Here is a 6,000-nt window from a genome sequence, read left to right as displayed (position 1 = left end):
CGTTTCGGGTTTTGTTCCTGATATTAGTTAGTGTCTATGTTTCTGCCCTGGGGGAGTCTCTGCACTGTGTGTGCGGCGAAGCGCACACGAGGCGTTTTTGCAGAAAACGGACACGGAAAGATCCGTGTCTGTTTCAGCTTGGGCTCCCAGACCTTTCCAGGGAAGGGCCTCGCTTCTCCTCACCGGTGCTTCCCGGACACACAGCGAAAACTACGGAGACCAGGTTCAGGGTGTCACTGTGGAACTGCTTCCTGTTGCAGATGAGGGGCTGAAGAGATCAGGGACACCAGGCTGCAGAGAGGGGCGGGCGGGACCATGTTCGCAGTACAAGCCTGGCTGTCCTAGGGCGTGCACGTTCCACCCAAACGCACTGAGGTGAGGACAAGCAGAAGCGAGTGGAACCTGTGAAGATTTCTTCTGTGAAGTTACTTTGTTCTTCCTTTCAGAATTTAGCCCTTCCTTAGTGTCCGAGGCATCGGCTTTGGGAACCGTTGCTGGATCACTGAACTCTGGTTCACACCCTTGGTTGGGGCAGCCATGGTCTCGGGCAGGTGGATTGGCTCCCCCAGAGAGGCGCGCACCGGTCTGTGACCTGAGTGCCTCCCAGCACTTCCCTGTGCTCTCCTGCCGAGGAGGCCCTACAGAATGATTTCTCGGTCCTTCGTCGACCAACTGCATTGTCCGTAGGGAAGCGACATCAGGAGTTAGAGTAAAGCCATGTACGTGCCTCAGCACAGACCATCACTAGACTCCATGCTCGGAGAAGCCTGGGGCGTCTCTGTGCTGAGAGCCAGGTGTGAAGCTCTAGAATTCCTGTGTGTGGAGTTTCTCACTGCAGATTTCTGAACAGGGACCTTGGGGAGTTCACCGCACAGTGTCTGAGCCTCGACAAAACTTACCCTCAGAGAATTCCCCCTTGATGGTTGTGCGTGGCTGGGAAACGAGTGTCCTGGGAAGGAACAACTGTGTGGGTGGTGAGTTCTGTCTGCAGAATCAGGATTCTTTTGCTGTCTGGACTTAGCGGCGTGTGGGGGCGACGTGCAGACTGGACATTAAGTGTCCCGGACAAGTTTGTGACCATCTTAACCCTGAAGACTGTGGCCGTGGCCTCTCTTAGCGCACACCTCGGCTCACTGCTTTCCACTGCACAGGGGGAGGAAGGACAGGGTCATCGTGTTTTTTTTTCCTCCTATTCAAGGTGATGTCTGTTCCAGGTTTAAAGAGAGGTGGTGTTTGCTACTTTTTTAGCGAGGTCATGGTCCCTTTGAAACCAAATCAATCGTGTTTTATGGTAGTCGGGCCATCCAGTCATGAGACCCAGGATTTGAACCTATGCAGGACAGAAATCTGATAGGAACCCCAGCACTTTAGAGATGTGTGACAGTAGAAAAGAAATGCAGTGCAATTCTATTTTAACAGTATTTCACCACATTTAAGTTAGCTTAAAGCCTTTTACACATAATGTCTTAACTTCTCATTACTAATGACCGAGGGAATTGTAATTGGCGTCCGGCAAGAACTGGACAGCTGTATGGTCGTTGAGAACATTCAGGGCGGCAGAGAACATTGCCGGAAAGATCTATAAGACAGGAGGGAATTTGTACTGTGTATGAGAAAAGTAACAAATTTGTGTTTTTAAGAGTCAGGGTCCTATATTCGAATGGTCATTGGATTAAAAGCCCGTTAGTATTGAGAATTCTGTTAATGGTGCTAAATAGTTTGAGGGGGATGATGTGTGTAGGTAACAGTTCTCTTCTTAGTGACCGAAAGCGTGTGTAACTTACAAGCTCTGAAGCGTCAGGTTGATCTGGTCGAGGGCATTAAGATCAATCACTGCCTGGAACGTAGGAAAGAGACACGTTCAGGGACACATTTGAAAACAGTGGGACTGTCGGTGCCTGTGCCCGATTGTTAAGTTAGAAAATTCAGATGCTCATTTCTAGAATGAACGGTTAGATTTCAGGAGGGGACATGTTTAACTTGATCTTCTTTTAGCAAGAGTTGGTCTACTGTGATGTTTGGGGGCAGGAGAAGGAAGAGCGGTCTTTCCCTTCTGCGCGTGTACCTGAAGACAGTTGATGTGGCGCAATACAGAACTTTCAAACAACATGTTGGGCTTCTCCTTTGCTCACCTGTGGGTGGAAATGCTTGGAATCAGTGCACAGAGGTCATCTGAAGAAAACTGAAGGCCATGAGATTTTATGTTCTGGAAAATACGGATTCAAAAACGTGAGCGCCCACCACGTGCAGAACGCCTGTCCAGTGCGAGGGCGTGTGCCGCGGGGCGCCCCTCGTTCAGACAGAGGCTCTGCGTCCCGGGCCGGCGGGCAGGCTGCAGGGAGGTGGTGCCGCGGCCCAGCCGCTGGGGTCCCGTGTGAGCGTGAGTGGGGTCCCGCCGCTCCGGGGCTGGACGCCGGTTCCGCACCGCAGGCTCTGTTCCCTCTCCTGGCTCCGGCAGCCGGGACGCTTGGGGGGCCCTGGAGTTTGGCCAGACAGAGGGAACTGCCACGGCCCGGGTGGGTGCGGGGCGGGAGGGGGCTGGGCCGCTGCCTGAGCAGGCCTGCTGAGACCCCAGCGTGCACAGAGAAGTGGGGAGACAGGAAACACATGTCGGAGATGACATGTTTGCCACCTGATGGAGCAGTTTCAAGCGTGGAAAGTAAATGTGAGACTTAGTGTCACTGCTTTATGTGCAGGTCAGTGCTTTTGTCTCAGCTACTCGAGATGGGCACTGGCGTTTGGGGAGAGGACTTCATGTGGCCATAAAAGGGATGTGTTTTAGTGTCGTTACGCGTGTGGGGCAGGTCAGCAGCGACCAGCGGGTCCACCCCTGAATCGGGTGGTGGAGGGCAGCGTTCCCCGGCCTCGGCCGGCCCGTCGGGGAGGCATGGATTCCATCAGTGTCCACGGCCGCCGTTGTGCACCAGCGGGGCTGGGCCTCGGACGCGTGGACAGTGTCCCTGCCCTGGAGCTTTGACAGACTCGGCATAAACAGCTGGAGGTTGACGGGTCAGAGGACCTGCTTCCGACCGGGAACGCTACAGGACTTCAGAGAAGGGAGGACCCTGGAGGGCTGGCTCCGGCGAGCGATGAGCACTAACAGGAGAGCAGGCAGGTCAAGGAAACGCCGAATTTAACCCACACCGAATAATAGAGAAGTTCCACGTGAGCTGGTTTCTGAAGTTTCTCCTCACTTCCAGTGTTCATTGCTAATTTTCTTAAAAAAAAATTATATGAATTTAGGAAACTCCTGACAAGAAATCGGTAGCATTGCTCCTTTTCCAACCTTCCTGGGAAGGATGACAAAGTCAAAGTCTTTTTAGGAGTCCGTGTCACCTGGATGAGCACTTGGCTTTGCAAGACGCTTTGGTACTGAAAACGGATTTGCAGCCCTCCTGGGGTGGTTCTGCTTCAACTTGAAGTTTGTAACCGGGTACCTGCGGGCCTCAGTGGATTGAGTGTCTGACCCTTGGTCTAGGCTCAGGTCGTGATCTTGGGTGCGGACGGGGTCCCCGTTGGGCACTGCGCTCAGCAGGGAGTCTGCTTGGGATTCCCGCCCTCGGCCGCAGCCCTGCCTCGCTGCTCAAGCACGCCGCACTCTCTAAGCTAGAATACAGTCTTTATTTTATTATTATTTTTTTAAATAATTTTTTTAAAAGACTTTATTGGGCGCCTGGGTGGCTCAGTGGGTTAAGCCGCTGCCTTCGGCTCAGGTCATGATCTCAGGGTCCTGGGATCGAGTCCCGCATCGGGCTCTCTGCTCAGCAGGGAGCCTGCTTCCTCCTCTCTCTCTCTGCCTGCCTCTCTGCCTACTTGTGATCTCTCTCTCTGTCAAATAAATTAAAAAAAAAAATTTATTTGACAGAGATCACAGGTAGGCAGAGAGGCAGGCAGAGAGAGAGAGGAGGAAGCAGGTTCCCACTGAGTAGAGAGCCCGATGCGGGGCTCGATCCCAGGACCCTGAGATCATGACCTGAGCCGAAGGCAGAGGCTTTAACCCACTGAGCCACCCGGGTGCCCCTAGAATACAGTCTTTAAAGGATGTGCTCGAACTGTGTTCCTGAGTTCGTCTGCTTGGCTGGAACTGAAACTTGGGGCCTAGCCTCACAGGGAAGTAGTCGGAGGCCTGAGTTCTCTCATCAAGGGCCTCACCCTGACCTCACCTACCTCTGACTGCTTTTGCTGCACAAGTTAATTTTGTCTTTCTCTTCCCGCTAAGAACTGTGTTAAGTAATTAGGTACAGCGTGAATTAGAATAACTGAGAAAATAAGGTATTTGTATTTTACTCAGTCTTGGATAGGTTTTTCTCCGTGGAAGCTGGAAGCAGAGTGGTGTTGTTCTTCCTTGGTTTGCCGGTTCCCCGGGGCTCGGTGCTAAGCCCTTCCCGTGTGCCCGGGTTGTACCCGCATCGTGGAGAGAGCGAGGGCCACCTCAGCTCCCGTCCGCAGAAAGCCCCTTGTTCCTCGACGAGCAGAGCGGGCTTGCTGCTTGTCTGCTGCACAGGACCAAGCGCGGTCTGGTAAGCAGGATGGATTTTAGATTTTAGGAAGATGCAGCCGGGCAGCATGGGTGAGTCAGGCTGTGCTTGGAGCCTTGCAGACCTATTTCCCGTCACCATCCAGATGGTTGGAGCTGCGCCGGGACTAGCTTCTTTAGGCTGACGTGAGTCGGGATGGAACCAAAGACTCCCGGCACGTGGTTTCTGCTCCCAGGGGTGTACGATGCATCGGGAGGCAGGGCGGTTCAGATGCAGCAAAAACCGTGTTACATCGACTAATTAAAACATAGAAGGATGTGGATTAAGTTAGTAGGTAGAATTAGGCCGTGAAGATTCTCCGTAAGCAGAGATGCGTGACTTGGAACCACAAAGTAGTTGAGCATCCTATGTAGGACGGCTCCAGTGCAGGACTGGAGAGTGGGAGAGTCAGGACGGTCCTGGGTAGGCAGGATGAGCACGGAGAAGCCCGCTGTGCCTCAGAGCTTGCCGCAGGACACCCACGGGGCCCGGCTGGGAGCTTGGGAAGCCCTGAGGGCCGGTCTGGAGTGTGCACGGTTCCCGAGGGCCTGTCTGCTCTCTGGATCAGAAACGGCCGAGAACGGTTCTGGGCTTTTTCCTGCCTTATCCTCTGGAGATTCTGATGGGATCCAGGAGTCTAACTGAATCCCAGCGGATCGTGATGGCAGCCATGCTGCCTTGAGTGGGCCAGATGCTAAGGGCTTTGCACGGCTTCAGAGGGCGGTGTGGAGCGGTGACAGGGGCGGTCACCCGGTGCAGAAACAGTAGAGGCTCTGCCCGAGCGCATGTGGTGGCGCTGAGGGTAAGCGGGAAGAAGATGCAGGTTGAAACCAGGGCTGTGGCTGGGGGACAAGCAAGAAAAATAAACTACCTTGTTAGGAAGGAAACCCCTAGATGAACAAAGGACTGTTAAGTCTTAATGTTTGGGGGATGCTGGAATTTTTCTTTTTCTTTTTTTTTTTTTTTAAGGATTTTATTTATTCATTTGACAGACAGAGATCACATGTAGGCAGAGAGGCAGAGAGAGAGAGAAGCAGGCTCCCCGCTGAGCAGAGAGCCCAGTGTGGGGCTCGATCCCAGGACCCTGGGATCATGACCTGAGCTGAAGGCAGAGGCTTTAACCCACTGAGCCACCCGGGCGCCTTTTTTTTCTTTTTTTAAAGATTTTATTTATTTGATAGAGATCACAAGTAGCAGAGAGACGGGGAAGCAGGCTCCTTGCCCAGCAGTGAGCCTGATGCGGGGCTTGATTTCTGGACTCTGAGATCACAATCTGAGCCAAAGGCAGAGGCTTAACCCACTGAGCCACACAGGCGCCCCAGATGCTAAAATTTCTAATCAATTTTTAAACATGAGTTAGCCTCGAGATGGAATTACTGAAATATTTTAGCTTTGTCTGTAGTCGTTGCTTAAAAACTCAGCACATGCGATCTACCATTAAGTCACCCAGTTTTTTGAACAAAAGCTTGTGGGGCGGGGACGT

This window comes from Neovison vison, chromosome 10 (genome assembly GCF_020171115.1).
Source record: "Neovison vison isolate M4711 chromosome 10, ASM_NN_V1, whole genome shotgun sequence".
NCBI lineage: Eukaryota > Metazoa > Chordata > Mammalia > Carnivora > Mustelidae > Neogale > Neogale vison.
The sequence above is the reverse complement of the archived record's forward strand: the minus strand, read 5'-3'. Positions refer to the sequence as shown.